The 17,259-nt window shown below is 36.6% G+C and overlaps 1 protein-coding gene across 3 annotated transcripts in view; it reads right to left on the bottom strand.

Moving 5' to 3' along the window:
* The window catches only part of FOXP2 (forkhead box P2), a 411,700-nt gene that overhangs the window by 338,073 nt on the left and 56,368 nt on the right, over positions 1–17,259 (bottom strand). For all 3 annotated transcript variants that reach the window (XM_068997250.1, XM_068997215.1, XM_068997225.1), the window contains exon 2: positions 11,846–11,992. The gene's annotated coding sequence lies outside the window, so the exon portion shown is untranslated. The remainder of the gene's footprint in view (positions 1–11,845; positions 11,993–17,259) is intronic.

Raw genomic sequence — 17,259 nt, forward strand, 5'->3', positions numbered from 1 at the left:
TACAGGCCCTGTCCCCATCTTTATCACAGGTCCCCTTTAAGAACTGAAAGGCCACAATGAGGCCTCTCCAGAACCTTCCTTCTCCAGGATGAACAACCCCAGCTCCCTTAGCCTTTCCTCATAGCAGAGGTGTTCCATTCCTCTGATCATTTTTGTGCCCCTCTTCTGGACAGGTCCAAGTCTTTCCTGTGTAAAGGACCCCAGAGCTGGATGCAGTACTCCAGGTGGTGTCTTATGTACTCCCCATGAAGCCACCAGACATGGCCCAGATGGCTGGTGCTGCGTGCTGTGCCAGGACAGCCTGTAGATACAGCGACCGTAATTGTGCTGAGACAACTGAGCAAAAGCACTGGTGTTTTAGAGGCCCATGAGAAAAATGTTTGGACTGAGGGACTGGTGCCCATTTAACTGAGGCAGCACAGAATACATGAATACGTTGAATGAATGCTGACTACTTGCTTTTTATGAAATGAGAAGTGTATGTATTTGGTTAATAAAATAGAAAATACACTTTCCAGGAATTTAAAAGAACAGAAAATTTTAAAAATATGTTATGAAAATACACTAGTGAAGAATTCAGGAAAGGCATCTCAGAAGACAAGAATAAATACATAACTTGATCAATTTAAAAAAAAAATAAGACACTAAGACTTAGGCTTATAATACTTGTTATTCCTTTTCACAGAAGTAAAATATCAGCAAAACTATGAAGTAAAACTAAATGGCTTACTATTTTGTTGCATATTGAATTATAGATGCTCTTTACCTTCTAAGGTGAAATTGCTTCTTTGTATTTCCATAATCTGATTCTATCCTGATCATCTATTTGATCTTTACCAGATCATGAAAAACAAGCAGAAGAAAAAAACATTTCCCTACGCATAGGCTGTCAAGGTATTAAAAACTACTGCTTCTGGATTTCATATCCAGAGGTTTCCTAGACACCCTCCATTATTCTGTCCATCTTTGATGCATATGTAGTGTGGTCAACTTAATGCTGCTATTGAAAACAGAATTTTGCATTTCTCAAATGAAAGCAAAAATGCAAAAACACCCAAATATTGCATCTATGGGAGTTTTTTTGCATTTAATTTCTGAGGTTCCTTTTAGGGAAAAAGTCCTTAAGGCAATATAAGCACTTAATCCAACTCAAATACTAAAGAGGACATAACCTTTTAAATCATCTTAAATATTTACGATGCCATAAGCTCTTAAACTTCCTGGAATACTTAGCCTTCCTTAAAACCTCACAGTACTCAAAGTCCCTTGAGCAACGTAAGCACCTAAACTGCTTCAAATCCTTTCAAAGGACACAACCTTTAAACCAACGTTGTGTCTAATTTTTAGAAATATTTTTGTTTCTTCAGGCACAATTCTGCCTGGTTTTGTCCACAAATCATGTAACTATTCAAGGACTATTCACATGCTTCCCTTGACACAATACTTCCATCTGATGGAAGGCCTATGCATGGAAGATATAAAGCACCCTGCCAACACTGGGAAAGGCAAGTAATGGAAAAGATCCCCTTGGTCCAAAACCTGGCCAGCTGCAACTTCACTGGAAGTGAAGTAATAGAAATGCAAGACAGTCACCAAAGCCTTCACAGTATCTTGTGCATATCTCTACATGATGTCTGGCAATGAATCAAACTAGGTTCATTGTATTTCCCCATTAGCTTATGATAGCAATCAAGAAATTGCAAAATTGACACCTTCAACAACAGCAACAAATGTGATCTCTGGATGGGAACCCAGCACTAAGTACTAAGAATAGAGCCGGAATACAAGCCACACTTGTAGTGTAGAAGTACTCAGCTAAAATGTTACAACCACACACTGCTTCAGGACTTTAATCCTTCAGGATGATGTCATGTCCCCATTCATTTTCTAACCTGATTTATTTTTTGAACAACCGTTTGGTGAACTTAAGTCACTCTGTTTCCTTCCTCCATGAGCCCTTTAGATAGGTCTGGAAGGAATGGAAAAACATTTCCGAGTAAAGCAACCTCACACACAAGATTGAGAGGCAAAAGTCCCCTTTCCAGAATTTCCCCATTCAGCCTTTCAGTGTTTCCTTATACTCTAGGAAGGGAATCATCTGTGTTTATGCTGAGCCTGGTGAGCAACTACAACATTGTGCAAACACTATAAAGTCCACTTTACCAATTTTTTTTATTTACTTGGTAACATTATCAGTTGGTGTTAAATATTTGATTGTCATATCCTATAGTGGCTGGTCTATCACTACCGAGAGTTAGTGGGTATTTCATAACTAATGCCTTCCTGTCATTCAGTTAGTCTCAAACTGGTTTCCCTAAATTGTTACCAACTCTTCTTTTTCTCCTTTTCCTGGGTATCTTTTACATATATTTATGAACTGCCTATTTCCTTACATCCCATGTTACCCAGTTCCACCCATGAGTACAAAAAATGTACAAAATTTTCAACTATTTGCGTAAGCACAACCATTTAAGAAATAATGCTAAAATTAGTGGAAGTTTAAATTGTTTAACAGCAGGCTACAATGGAAATGTGTTGGCTTTTCATAAATATAGTAACATAATATTTGGTTTTTTAGCTTTGGCACCTGTGGCATTTGAGAAACATCATCTTACTAATTCACTAAGTGTTCTACCAAAGTAACTATCTACTGGCTCAGTTTGAAGAGCACAGGAATGGGTAAGTCATTGTCTCAGTGCCATACGTATTGCCATGGGAACACAATATTGGCTGATGGGCCAAAAGCAGACTTTGATAGCCAAGAGCTCATAAATCATTTTTAAATGTCCAATGAAGACCTACAGACACCAGCATGTAGCAATCTCCATGACAAAGACTGACTAGGATAGAGAAACACTAGAAACGCACACAAAATCAGAAACCTGGGCACAAAGCAGTGAGACTAAATGCATCATCTTTCAGGCAACGAGAGTAGTATGTACTACAACCAATGCCTTGTCCAATGAACTACTTCATCAAAATTGCTGCTATCAGCAATACCCCTCAGTATGTGCTGTACTAAATACAGCACAATGTGCATATATTTTTGTGCGTGCACACATGCACACGTGTGTGTGTGTGTGTATATATATATACAGCTTATTACAACACAGAAAATTATAGAAGGTTACAATGGAAAGATTATCAAATTTGGCTTTCAGTATTAACTTCCATTTTTTCCCAAACTACTGATAAATAAGGTGAAACTTTGCCATTGATTTTTTTATCATATAACCATAGAAAAGGGAGTTGAAAATTACAGCTCTCCACTGGTCATCCAGTTCTCCTCTTTAAGATATCTGTCCAAAGTGTCCTTTAGAAATGTGAATAAAGAAGGTGGCATCAAGAATTCCTAAGAACACCCTTTAAATGATAGTTTCAATAGAAACAGACTAGGTAAAACCAATTTCTCCTTCACCACAGTTTTAAACATACAAAATGAAAATATCCCACTGGTCACAGAAGTACATGTGATTATGAGAAAACATTTTAATTACAGAAGAGATGTGGAGATGGGCAGGCAACAAAGCAACAAAGAGACCTCTACAGTTACAGACTCTAAACTACTATCTGAGCAAAAAATGGAAATACTACGTTACTCAGAGACATGAAAGGGTGGGGTTTTTTACAGACTTCTTTATGACAAGGATCCCCATGGTCTTACATAACTAAGAAAACATCAGCATTAGGAAATAGTAGAATCCAACAAAAATGGCCTTGCACAATAGAACAGCTGGAGCTGAACACTTTACATGCATGCGGCATGTGCTTCAAGATACTTTACTTCATACTAGTGTATAGGTTTGGTACATTTTTCAAGTACTTGCCCTGCCCTTGTTTAGCTTCATCATCAGCAAGGTTCAGTGAGAGGCTGGTCTATCCTGATACTTCTCAAGTGCAGTCCTGATCTGAACTAAAATACTAAGAGATGCTGCAGAAGCCAAATAATACTAAGATGGTAATCATTCTTGTTCTAGGTATAAGAACACATTATTTTTGTTTTACATGGCAAATTTCTTCTGCTGTGGCAGATTTATATCTTTTCTTTCTTTAGACAACTGAGTATTTACAGCCATATGCAGGAACTCAGCTTCATAAGCCAACTCCAGAACAGGAGCAACTCGTTGGCAGACAATGAAGAGCTTTGTAGTTTAGCTGTAGGGCTTCAAAATGAATTTCTCCAAAGACACGGAGGTCTGAACTTCAGAATACCCAAAGGCTTCTATTTCATCATGAATTGTAGAGGACTTTACAGTAATGTATGCATGTTAGGGGATTTAGAATGATAAACTTCAACATGCATGCATCAAACTACTGCAAAATCAAGTAAAAATCTAGAAAAATTTGATCAGAGTCACTGATTTTTGCAGATGAAAAATTAGAAGTACATGCTTTACTAACATATGGCTGGGGATTGTTCATATGAGTGCTCAGTTTCAGAGAGTTCATCTGGAGCCCATCTTCTCCCATGTTCAACATTTTCATCAGAAACAAGAACTGAGAGATAATGAGCTCTTGGGGGAAGGTTGATGACCTTGATTCTGCTCTCAATAACTGCCTCAGAAACCATTTATCGTATCTTGCAAAAATGCAGGTATAAGATGCACCCTGAGAATCAAAATACCACTTAACTACTCCACTGAAGAGCTCTTTCTCCCTAAAAGACCTGATGACAGACCATTTTTTCCCCTGGGCTAAGATACCAGCTAAAACTGTGATTCTTTCTCTGTCAGAGTAAAATTAGGGGAAGGAGGTGGAGAGAAAGGGGATCACATTTTAGTTTTATTCCACTGATGCTGCCGCCTGTCAGTAAAAGATGAAGGGCTGAAATCCCATCAGTCTGGATTTGCAGATCTGAGGATGAAGAATTAGTATTTTTCTGTTTTTGCAGAAAACTCCTTGATGTATGGTTCCATTATTGAATGTTAACAGCTTCGGTTTAAATTACAAATGAGGTTCTATTAGCATAACCCGTACTTGGTTTCTATTTAAAAATATGATTTTCGCCAAAATTGTGTCAGTTGAGAACCTAAATGTTTTCATTTGTGGCTACAGATAAAGGAGAAAAGCAATTCTACATTTCACTAACTCAAAATATGAGGTCTAGAATGGTAAAATATTAAAGAACACTTTTAAGATACTGTTGGTATCTCCTTCAACAGGAGGGGCAAGAGGTGAATGAATGGTATTTAGGAATGGTGTACCAAAGGCAGCCATAAACAGGCAGCAGCACTGAAGGGGCAAAACCCAAAGCATCTTTTACAATTGTCTCTCCAAAACAATTTTTTAAATAAGATTATTTTAAAAACCCTAAATTGCAATGTGAAATAACTGTTTAATTAGCTTTGTTTAATTAGCACCATGTATGTTTTCATCAAAACACTACACAGCAGATGGTTTCTGCTCTTATACTTTTCAACTATAGTGCTTGTGTGTCACCCTTGAGAAGTTGTTTTTGTCTAATGTACCTCCTACCGACGGTTTTAACACATAAAAATATGCTGGTTTTCTGACATATACATGCATCAGCATATCAGAACTCATGAAATTGTTACTCTAAATGGCCAGGTTCCAACTGCACTGTTTGCACAATGTTATCTTCTGTAGTATTACATAGCGCTTCAAGATGTACAACAGCAAAGAGAACCAGCAGCCTGAGCCAACTATCACTGCAAACAGCCAGGCTGTTCGGGAGGATTTTGGTGTTGGAATGCTTATGCTGGAGTTACTGTCTGCCCAGACCAAGTCAATCTGTTTCTCTATGCCTTATATTCTCCATGTGGAAAATACTGACACTTCCTGAATTACCTGTGTGCAGCAAAGGTACAGTAACCAACATACCATAAAAATGAGATGGCATTTCTGCACTCAACCCACCCAAGTCTTAGCAGTGCTCCACAGTGGGTTAAGGTGATAATTCATTGATGTTTTCTATAGTTCTTTGAAATCCTCAGATGAAATGCAGTGTGTTATTAATATTATCACATGTTATGACTTATGCCCCAAAGGATCTCACCATGCTTTGTTAGCTGTATACAAGAATCCCTTTATTACCATCCAAATGCTTCTACCTCTGAAGCGTAACAGTGCAGCTGTTCGCCAATAGACAATTCTTTATAAACATTTACTGATCTTATATGAAGAATATTCTGTTCCACTACAAATGTATGTTTCACACCATTTCCAGTTCCTGAACAGCTAAGTGCCAGTGAACTGTAACTGCACACAGGACACCAGACTCTATGAAAACGTCATTTTAGCAAAAGGCATCTGCTTAGCTGGCATCCTTATTTAGCCTATCATGCAGCTTTCACTCACACCCCAGGAATGATCTCTCAAATCAAAGTAATATGACTCTACCTCTCACAAAGTAGAAAATGAATGAAATTGACAATCAGAATGGCATAAGGTCCAATTAATTGATGCTGTCAACCAATTCAGGAATCTAATCCAAAATCCTCTAGAGAAAAGAGACCTTATATAGGCTAAAGAAATGAAGACATGCTGACAAGAAGTTTCCTTTTCTCTCTTCCTTGTTTGCAACTTGAGACAAGATGCATAATACATAGGTAGTTTTAGAACAACTATCAATACATACTTATACTTTCTAAAAATGCCTGCAACAATCAAAACATCTTTCCCTTTTCCCTATTTGAAACTTCAGGTTGCTTTTAAATTTTGAGTCAGAATAAGAGCATGATAGGAATTTGATTCACTTTCTACATGGAATGGGATTTAGCCCATGTGAAATTTTCTATTATTGAAAAGCCCCTGCTGACATAGATGCCTATGCTGTGGAAAAAACTCTTCTGTTAACTTTGATGCAGTCATTAATGTGTTTCTTGAACAGATACTCCTCAGGTTTCTATACTCAGATTCATTCACTGAACCCAGATATTCTCAGCCTGCTGGATCTCAGTTTAACCCTCACACAGGGTTAGGACAAAGTGTCATAAAATGTATAGTTCAATAAAAATAGGCACAGTTCTTCAGTACTCAAACATCCTCTGTTTAGTGGCACCTTGGCTGAACTGCCCTTTTCATTTGCTCCGAACTAGGGTCTTCTGGGTTTTCTGTGATAATGCGTGAAATTCCATTCAAAACTAAGCATTCTTAAAGTCACAGAAGGATAGGAATAATACAAACTCAATCCAAAAAAAGTCAGGCAATCTCATAAGCTTGAAAAAAACAAAGCCCATAAAACTTGTTTCAACTACAAAAAGAGACAGCTTGCCAGCTTCGGTGAAGCTTTGTGTATTTACCAGTGAGAATCTTGGCCAGCAAGTACTGATGTAACAGTGTTTCTAAGGGAAATATTTTGTTATTGTTTAGAACACATAACTTAGTGATACTGAGATACAAACATTGGTGAATGTTATTTTGTGCAAATATTAGAAGGAGTAGGCAGAGAAAGAGAAAATAACTAAAATAACTAAAATAACTAGAAAATAACTAACTAAAAATTATTAACATCATCTCCATTCTCTAAGCACTTTCTTTAGGCTAATTTGCAAGCACTCTTTTTAAAAAACAAATCACTTCCTCAGCCAAATGTAGATTCCAGGAGTCAGTATTTACTGTAGTTTTACACTGTAATACACGCATGCTGCTACTATGCAATACTGAATGAAATGTACCACTTTAAATAACAACAAAAAGATGGAAACAAAATGAAAAGAGACACCTCAGGTACAAAATGTAATGTTCAAAGCAAAATTACAACTGAAAGAAAAATTTTATACACCCCAATAAGGGTTAATCGGTCAACCATGAGCAGAAGTACAGAAACAGTGCTTACCATAAGCAGTCCTGTGCATTTCTGAACAACAGGACAATTACAACTGAGACCATCTTTGAAGCATATTCAACTCTTGTCCATAGTCTCATCACAGTGATGTTAAAAACATGTATGAACTAAGTCTAGGTAAGTCTAACCCTCCAAGGTAATAATTCAAATACATGGCAATTAGACACAAAAAGACATCTAATAATAAATTACACCACAATTTCTATGTCATATGCCTACATTTTAGCTAAAAAGCAAATAGAGCCAACATACATCACTTCTAATGCCTTTTAGACACATTCAACTATTCCATGGCAAGAAAGTGCTCCCCACATACAGCCCATACCCATGAAAAGTGGGACTGAAGGAGGTGCTATGCTATTATACTGGGTTAGCCAATGTAGTTGCCATTACTCAAGTATAGACAACAGTGTAAATTACTAAGGAAATTTAAAATACTTCAATACAAATTGAAAACAGCACTTCATCACAATCTCATTTAATAGAACACATTATCAATTAGTTGATAGTAGAGAAATTGTTTCAAATGGGAAAGCCACCTAAATTCTTGCTCTTAAATCAACTAGAAGCGCAATTTTGTCTGTTATATTAGCACCAGATTTTTTCAATCTTTTTTTTCAAGCTAAAAGGCAACAATGCCAGAATCTCATGATACATCTGTTTTACTACCTTATTAGAAATTAAGTAATGGCATAGAGTTAAAACATTTGCATTTCTTAACCTAGAACCCAAATGTAAGAAAACACCCAAAATCTATTGATACTTCATGTTTAATATTAAAATCGTGCTTGAAGTGCATTGTTTTAATGGTAACACACAATATCTAAGAGATATGGAAAATGTTCTTTTAATAAACTTGTACGTGTCACCATAACTGTAATAATTTTTAAATAATTTTGTTTACTACTGTGAGAGCAGGATGTTTTTGTCAATGTCAGTGATAACATTTCTGCCTCTCAAGTCTCAAATTATGTCACATGAGATGGAATTTATCTGTCTTAATGTTTAATACAAAAATTAAAAGTCTAAATTTGTGCCAGTCACCTTAGGTTGCTTTTATTGCCAGTGACAAGAAACAGGCATCTCTAAAGAAAGAACTGTCTCATCTAAAGACAGAAATAAAAAGAGTCTACAGGAATCCTCCCCTGGAAGTCTCCATCTCTCTTCACTGACTAAAGAAGCCTATGGTGACCAGCTCAGATTTATACCACCTATATTTTTAGATGGCTAACATCGTGGGAAATTAATCCCACTCTTGACACCCTTCTCAAAGAGCATTTGGGAAAATTAAGCATAAAATGCAGAAAACCAGAATTAACAACAACTGTAAGAATCAAAATACTCTGTCCCAGAAAATTTCAAAAAACAAGACCCTCTTGTGAAAATAGCAGGGGATCTGTAAATTTGAAATGTCATACAGCGTTTGATCTCCAAGCCAGGACAGACTCAGTCATTTCTAGAAGATTAAGAATATACAGGGAATATTTTCAGAATATGCTGACAAAGTAATATGCTTCTTCTAAGTATGAGTAAGCAGCAGTTTTCAAAAGCTTATAATTCAGCACAAGAAGGACAGACATTCAGAGGCATGGCAAAAGACACATCTTATAACCCATTAAAGCTTCCCTTTCAAATTCCAAGTCCATGCTCAAAAGCAAAGAAGAGGTCACAGACCTTTTTTTAGACCATTTTATTTTCCATTTTCAGGAATGATACACCCATCTCACAGAAACTTTTGCAAAGACATTCAAACTATAGCAAAACTGTGGGCAGAAAATGTCTGCCAAATTAATTGAAGTTAAAATTCAAGAAAGCTGGTATTTGAAGAGAGTCTCATTCTCCTAAGTATTTCGAAACACAAGGAAGCCCCTCAATCACACATTCACAGAAGACAGAAGGCTATGTTGTGAAGTCTCACTGTACATTTGCCGAGGTTTTACATGTTTGCCTTGGCATCCTCTTGAATTATGGATTGTCTCAGAATGGCCATTTGCAAGTAACTGAAAACAGAGCTTATAATGAAATTCTTAAGTCACTTTATAGGTCTCATTGATCTCTAAAAACACTTCAGGAAGACAGCTATTTCTATTGTGGATTAATGGAGCTTGCCTGCAAGGCTTTGTTCCTAGTTATGTCTTTTTTTTTTCCCAAGCACAAAATGATACTAAAAATGTATCTTTCTTGCCATGGATCAAGTGAAAAAGACGCTATTTTTAAACATCTAAAGTCCCCATCATGTGACTGTTCACATCACGTGAAACCTGGTGCTAATTCAAAGCTAAAAGATAATTTCACAGACTTCAATGTGATTTTCATAGTTATAATCACAAGTCTTTAAATATAATTTAACACATTTTAGAAAGCTTGCAAATTCTGCCACGTCTCATTTTAGCCAAAACTTAAGTAAAATACTAAACTGAATAACTAAATACTTAAAATAGAATTTTTTTAAAAAAAATTAATATCATAAAACAAAATAGCAGGATATTTCTGATTTTTCTTACCTATAAATATCCCCAAAATCATAGAATAGCTGAGATTGGAAGGGACCTCAGAAACTCATCAAATCTAAACTCCTGATCAAGAAGGGTCAGATGCAGGAGGCTGCTTGTCCCTTTGGGTTTTGAGCATCTCCATGGATGGGGATTCTACAACCTCTTTGGGCAAGCCTCTCCAGTGTTTGACCATCCTCAAGATAAGGAAGTTTTTTATATTATGTTTCAATGGAAACATAATTTAATAATCTTTATGCAGCTTGTACCCACTGCCTCTCATCCCGTCACCAGGTGGCAATGAGAGAAGTCTAGCTCTGTCTTCTTTACACCCTCCCATCAGGTATTTACTGTGAGAATGAAATGTTATTCAGTATTTCACTGTTCAGGAGACAAGGATCTTGTGCCTAAATTAGTCCAACCACTAACTATCACCCAACCTACATATCATGTTTGGTGCTATACAAAATTAGGCTAGCATCTTCAGAATTCAGAAATTATGTATGTATATATGAATTATACACTATCATGTCTGCACTATAAATCACAATAGAACACCTGCTTACTTGCTAGCCACTTATGACCATTTACTGGTTTTGGAGACCTGAATTTTAACTTACAAAGGACACAAAAGACTGCTCTATCACAGTAAGAAATGCACAACAAAACAGTAGTTCCCCATTAGATAATAAGTAAGGGTGCCTCACATACATTTTTTAACTCTTATAAATGGCAAAGCACTAAAAATATCTATAAGGTCTGAGACTATAGCTCACCAAGGAATTTAAGCTGCAGAAACTAGCACAGCTGCCGTCATGTGCTCCCCCACACTTTTAGCTGCTAATTCCCACCCCCCTCACCCTTTGTACCAGTGACAGCCCTTGGACAGCCATATGGAAGAAGGCTGGGATAAACCCAACTGAAAACAAAACCAAATAAATAATTGGCTATTTTCAGTCTGATCCATTCTCCAAATTTATCAACAGCTACACTTGCTGAGTGAGGGAGAATGACAATATGGGGAGGAGAAAAGAAGCTGGCACTGCATCTTACACAGACGTGCCAGGTTAAAGTGTTCATTGAACATTTAGGCTAAAGCTAAGCAGTCAACACAAGCTACTCAGCGAGTAAGTGCATTACTCAGGCATTGCTTTCAGAATGAGCTGGATTGGCCTCTGGAGATGCCTGCTTCTCTCCTGAGGGAAAGCAGAATCCAGAATGACTGAGATACAGCTGCTTAAGTTTCCATGTATATAAATTAACCAATATCTAGATGAGTAGAAAATGGTAGAAGAACAGGTTTTTGACTCTCACAGCACTTCATTCCCATTAACAATTGCCATTTGGAAAAAAACCTTGTAGCATAGCTTACCATCACACTAACATCAAAAGGGTATGTATTTTCTGCATGGTCCACAAATTTTTTTCCTAAACCATATTTTACATCTATAAGCAATACATTTCAGTGATGGGTACTGTATTCCTCCCACAGGGCGTATAAATCCACAGCAGAAATATAGCCACAGTTCAGTTATAAATCACTTACATCTCTTCAGAGTCACTTTGTCACTATGCTGTGCTGTGGGAAGGGATGGTCTTTTCCTTTTTGCTCAAACTGGTCCTCCTTCCAAAAGTGTCTGTCACGTCTACGGCAGGTAAGGACAAAAGGTCCTTAACTTTCACTTGAAGTTATCTAAGGGTAAAAAGGGAAAGGAACACAATAAGTGCAAGCGTCCATATTGCGTTTTATAGCAAGGGATTACAACCATCTCTTTAAAACACACACGTCAGTGTCATCCTTACACATATGTACTGCACACTGAAGAAATAATCCCACACACTTCACATCTTTCTTTCCTTGTATGAGACACATGAAGTAGTCACTACTCCTAGAGCAGTCACTTGCTTCACTTCTGAGATTCGTAATAACAAGATTGTATTACTTTGAAAAAGCAAGTGTACAAGTTAAAAGATGGTTTCACATAATCGATTATTTATTTTGTACCACAAAGACACTGTAAATACTTCTGGCTGGGTTCAAGCAGGCAATCAGAATTTGTTGAGCACAGTCTCACTACAAACCATCTTGGCTAGCCAATACTGATAAACATTCTAATCTGAATCTTCTGTTAAACAAAACAACTCTCTACTGCACTACATCTTACCGCTCAGAAAGTGAGACCTGGGGTTTATGATAGATAGGTCTCATTGAAATTTCTTCATGGAAACTTAAAACTCACCACTCCATCAGTCAAATTTATAAACTGAATGTTAAAAATTATTGAGAAAGGAATAAAGGACAAAGCGTAACATGTCATTTGCCACTGTATTAATCCCTATCTTGAAAAGCATGCTCCACTCTCTTGTCCAGCACAGAACAACACAACTAATTAGCAAAGGTTCAGAGAAAAAAACACACATGATCAAAGGCTTAAAATACTTTCCATATATGAAGAAGAATTCAGTACGCCACCAATATCCAGACTGGAAAAAAGCTGACTTAAGGAAGGGCATGATAGAAAACAAAAAAATTCTAAAGATGAAAAGACTGCACAGACATTTTATGTTCCCTATTCTTTGAACTCAAGAACTGCCTAATAAAAGCCAAGTTCAAAAGCAAAATGGGAGTTTCTTCTCCCCAAATTGTGTGACAGAACTGTGAACTTCTTCCCAAGGATGCTGTTTATGCAAGGAGGTTTCATAAGTCAAGAGGAAGATGGAGGTATCCTTGGAAGACAATCACCACTGGAGGTAGATGACAGCTTAAGTGAAACATTGGTCTGAACTAGGATAACCAGTCCTATCTCCTTCTAAATTCACTTATGTTAGTGCTAATTCAACAAATTTTATATCCATTTTACACTGATCTATTCACCACTCAAGAACGAGAATTACTGCATTAGGTACACAGGGAATCTAGTCTTAGTTGCATTTGAAGTACAGGCTAGATCCTTTTGAACACCGAAGGAAAATCCCATGGTTCTCTGTACTTTACTATATGCTTAATAAATGTGATTGATTTTTCCAAAACACCATCACCACTGAAAAAATAAAATAAAATCAAATGAGGTAGCAAAGTCTTACTGTAAAGCAGCAGTAGCCTTCCTCTTCCTGGTCCACAGTCCCAAAGCAGCCAGGACAGAGGGCTACAAAGCAAGGTTCTGCTTCTCAAGTTGTTCCCTGGTCTCATGGGTTTGAGTCTAACTTCATCCATGTGTTCCCACTCAGTTCAACACTTATATAAATGCAGGTCAGCATCTCCATTTCCCAAGTTTCATCTCAAAGTAAACCTTAAAAATCATATAATCTGTATTCCAATATCTTCTCTTTTCCTTTAATCTCTAGGATACAGCAGTGTTTCTGATTTATTTTGGGCAAGTGCAGATCAATTAAAATTCCTTCAGGGAAGCCTTCTGAACCAGCAGAAAGTGAATGACTGTCATCAGGAACAAACACTTTTTGCTGTCATGGACTGGCATGTCACACTTTTGAGTAAAAAGTATGTTAATTAATTCTATCCATACCTACCAGGTGTACCAAAGGAATATAAACAGTCCTTTCTGCCGTCTTACTAGATACAGATCTTTGTGTCTGTGAACCAAGTTATCTCTATATGTAGAGCTGTGCATTGGCACATTATATGAAGAAGCAGCCTGTACTAGCACAAAAAAACATAGCAGGACAGAAATAACTTTGTTCAGACATCAGTATGCAACCAAAATCCTTTTCACAAGATGCGTGAATTAATACCCTCAAATTTCACCCAAAACCCAGACATTTTCTGGTATATCTACACACATACCTATTCATTAACATTCTTTTTAGACCCTGCAGTGAGCATTTGAATAGCTTACACTTTTTTTGGCCAGTTTAAAATATTGGATCAAAGTATGTTTACTGTTCAATCTATTCCCCTCTCTGAGAAAGAAGAAGCTGCTACAATGTTTGCTGTTCTATTTGCTTCTGCAGCTTAAATGGCTACACTGAGGATGAAAAGAAATTCACTGTACAGCATGCTAATGATCAAAGACTCATGTACCACTGGCCTATAGCAACATTTTAGGCTACCTCTCCCTTCTATTATTTGTCCAGCTTTTCTGTTTAGAGCATTAAGGGTAGGAATATAACCAGACAGCTCAAAAGGTATTCAAGGTCTGTTTGATATCCTTCACATCACTTCAATACTAACTATAAATAAGAGCAAGCTGTACCAAACAAGAACCAAATGTCTTAGCATTGATATATGAGCAAAGACAAGCTTCTAGAAAAATGGCAAAATTTAGAGACATGGGTTCCAGGTATACTAGAGAAGGTAAAATACTATTGCAGGATAAACCTATTGAAAACAATTTGATGGTAGCAATAACAATTCCGAATTATCATCACCACTACTTAAACACTGAGAAAGAGTGGCACCTACAAGTGGGTACCTACTGGTTGTCAAATAAAAGCCTTGATTTTTACTCTTTCCACATGTGGCTTCAAGTTACTATTAACAAGTTTACAAAATCTTCCCATGAATATCGTCTTGAATCTCTCAAACAAGTGCACATCAAGGGGGAAAAGTTGATACGCATTTATCTCACCTGCAAGTATTAGAAATCAATAGCAACCCCAAAAAATCATGTAAACTAAGAATGCATTATTCTCAACCATTTTTTATATAATTTCACTTGAAGGTTAAATAAGCATTCATGCCTGCTTTAAAAATTTATTCCATATATTCCTTAATTCAATTATACCCTGTTAGAAATCCACTTACATCAAAGATACATGAAGAAGTTTTTACATTAAGAATTTCTTAGCTTATTTTTTTTAAAATATCAGCACAGTGATACAACTAATCTGCAATTTTAAAGACACGAATATATTTCAGAGTACACACATATTAATTTGGGATATTAAAAGCTACACTTATGTGCAAGCTCACACCATTCCCATACATTATCTAAGACACAAAGTAAAAGCTATGCATCATGACATGATCTTATTAGCATAACAGTTACAGGACTTTTTTGGCAATTCATAAATATACAGCTGCCTTACAAAGCCATCCCAAATAAGCACTGATAAAATACTTTATCTCTTGACTGTCATGTGTTTTTAGAGCTTGCTAAAGAAAAATGTGCTATAGAAAAAGTATTTGAGGACTATACAAGGAAGTTTCTTAACTCTTTTGGGATTAATATGATATAAAATTCAATTTTTGTAGATAAGCATCCTATTAATTTAACTTTCAGTACCTATGGACTATTTGGTGTAACTAAATAAAAAACTAGAGTAGAATGTGGCCTGATATCATAGCATATAAAATCAAGGACTGGATTGGAGTTTTGAGTCTGGTTTGGTTTAAGATTGAACAATATTTACTCTCATTTGTATAGACTACCTAATGTAGTCTTACAATCCTGTGTCTTTAGAACCATGTTTATCTAAAAGCCTTTACCCAGAAATCTTACCTCAAAAAACATAAACTCATGAAAATAATTACTGCTTTGCTAATAAATGCCCAAAAATATTGTTAAGAAAGATGTATTAAAACAGTGACAAAAGACATAAATATATCTGTGCTAAAGTCCCTTCCAGATGATCTGTGGTATCATTGTCCTAATCTTGGAAACAAGAGAATGAGTAAATAAGAGATAAACTATGATATAAATAATTAAAGCAATAAAGGTGTTCTATTGCAAATGTCTCTAAATGCTGTGCTATTAAACTGAATAAAGTTGTTTGGTTTGTCTGCAATTTAAGAAACCTTATTATGCTATGATCAAAAAAAAAAAAAAAAAGCTTCAGAAAACATCAGAGTTGGCACTACTTCCCTTCTCCTACACAATAAAAAGAGAAAGCCAGGACAAATTACCTATCAACAGGTAAAATGGTCTTTCTATATGCATCAGTGCCACGAAGATAATCAATAATCTTCCTTATGTTTTGATACAGATCTCCTGCAGGACCTGAAAAGACACGCTAAAATTTGTAATATTTTAAAATCTATTCCTCTCATCAGTTGTATACCAAGTTCCTCAAATCTTCTGGATTTGGACTAGGAGTTAGATAAGTATTCCTCATTTCTCTTGTAGATTTAGTCAGTATTTATTTAAAATATATTGACTAGAAATACAACCTTAAACTGAATTGTAAGAGGACAGAACAGCATGAAAACGAAAGACTTATGCCTAAATATTCCTTGCATGACTACATGTCCACCACTCCAAAGGAAATGATATACACAAGATGGATGAGAGAAGACAGGCTAACTAGCTTTACTAGGCAATCCACCAACTAAGATATAATGCTGGATTTGGGACAAACTCACATAATACTCGGTAAACTGCTGTTAAACCAAGATCCAAGCTTGGGAAGGTCAAATAGATAGTGGTAAATTTGTATAGTACTTCCTTGTGGCAAATATGTCTGGGAATATTTACTCCAGTGGGAAAAGTGCCACCTCATTTCCCCCACATTCCTTCCAGCTCTATCTGCCTTTCTCCTTCTAACATTAGGCTGTCACTCAGCACAGGGACATGCAGCAGGAGCTGAAGAAATAAATGCTGAGCAGTTCAGTGTGATTCCAGACAAGGAGCATCACACACAATTCAGCCCATCAGGGTTATGCAATCAACACCAACACCAATGCGATGGTAGCAGGAATTCAAGTTTGGTTTTTAATCCACCACATTGCTAACTAGTTTGGATCCCTATCACTTGAAAGAAGATTACTCAATAATGTCCAGTATTGTTACCATGCTGCAACACTCCTGTATTACTGGCAGGGTGTAAAAGGTTTCTGCAGAGAGAGAGATGTGAGAAATTCCGTAAAATTTCATTTGGCTTTTTTTCCCCTCTATTTCTCCTTTTTCCCTTTATCTTCTCTCCCACTATCCTTTTTGCTGAAAACACTGTCCCCTTATGCAGCTCTGTGAGGAACCCAACACGTGCATGGAGCCAGCAGGGACA

The sequence above is a fragment of the Aphelocoma coerulescens genome, chromosome 1A (genome assembly GCF_041296385.1).
Source record: "Aphelocoma coerulescens isolate FSJ_1873_10779 chromosome 1A, UR_Acoe_1.0, whole genome shotgun sequence".
Classification (NCBI taxonomy): Eukaryota; Metazoa; Chordata; class Aves; order Passeriformes; family Corvidae; genus Aphelocoma; species Aphelocoma coerulescens.